Source organism: Sinocyclocheilus grahami, unplaced genomic scaffold (assembly GCF_001515645.1).
Source record: "Sinocyclocheilus grahami isolate Dianchi unplaced genomic scaffold, SAMN03320097.WGS_v1.1 scaffold913.1, whole genome shotgun sequence".
Taxonomy (NCBI): domain Eukaryota; kingdom Metazoa; phylum Chordata; class Actinopteri; order Cypriniformes; family Cyprinidae; genus Sinocyclocheilus; species Sinocyclocheilus grahami.
This window is the reverse complement of record NW_015506092.1, coordinates 444,607-446,029: the sequence shown is the minus strand read 5'-3', so window position 1 is coordinate 446,029 and position 1,423 is coordinate 444,607.

Sequence of the window (1,423 nt, the reverse complement as noted above, 5' to 3'; positions counted from 1 at the left end):
AATTTTTTTAGTTTTTCAGGTCAAACGGAATTAAAAAAATTAAGTTAAAAAAAATATTATATTATATTATATAATAGTCCAGTTCTACGGCTAATTTTTAATAACGCTGTCTTTAGAAAAATAAAGCACGCATTAAAATCATCATGATTTTCACAGTGCTGCTTAATTCTGTTTCGCTCTAGTGGACGTCATTGATGAAGCACTTTGAAATTCCAAGGTCAAATACTGATTCTCTCCATAGCAGAACCGCGGCTACTGATATTCAAGTCCTATGAAAGGTCTCACGGTGAGAAGAAAGAAAGACACAGAGAAAGAAAGAGAATGACAAAGACAGAGCGAGGCAGACAACCACTGAGAGAGAGAGAGAGAGAGAGAGAGAGAGAGAGAGAGAGAGAGAGAGAGAGACAGAGGGAGAGAGGAAAGAGAGAAGAATGGGAGAGTCCTTCCATGACAGCATCTCTCTCTCTCTCTCTCTCTCTCTCCCCGCGGGCTACATCTATGCTGACTGGATACATAATGTGGGAGTGAGGTTGGGTCACTCAAAATCACACACAAACACATCAGCAGTGAGGACAGACACCAGGTGACAGAAAGGACACACACATACTGCTGACACTGACACATCCTCCATCATAATATTCATGAGGGTTGTGATCCAATTTCATAATTCACATTTTTAGTACGCTACACTCCAGTCGTGTCTGAAACCTGTAAAACACAGCCTCCGCAAGCATTACACACAATAATTATTCAAATTATACTCTTCAAAGAATCCTGAAAGGACATTATGAAAGGGTTTCCACAAAAATATGAAGCAGCACAACTTTTCAGCATTGATAATAATAAGAAATGTTTCTTGAGCAGCAAATCAGCATATTCGAATGATTTCTGAAGGATCATGTGACACTGAAGACTGGAATAATGATGCTGAAAATTCAGCTTTGATCACAGGAATAAAATACATTTTAAAATATATTCACATTAGATTGTAATAATATTACAAGATTACTATTTTAATGTATTTTTAATCAAATAAATGCAATCTTGGTGAGCATAAGACTTCATTCAAAAACAAAAAAATATGATCTCAACATTTTGTAAATTCATATACATATTGATATTGATAATGTATTAAATTAATTTTGTAAATTACTCATTGACATAAGTATCATTAAATGAATGAAACCATCAAAATAATTATAAACCTTAAAACAAATTAATTAAATTAAAAATGTAAACAAAAACTATTAATATTAATATGAAAAAAAAGGTATAAACATAATCAAAAGCATAATATTTCGCTATTTACTATTTATAGTAAGGCAGTTTTGTTTTAAAATATTAATCATAAATCACAATCACTGAAAAAAAACATTTAGCTGCCAAATCAAAGTCTTGATATTGAAACATGATATTGTATCAG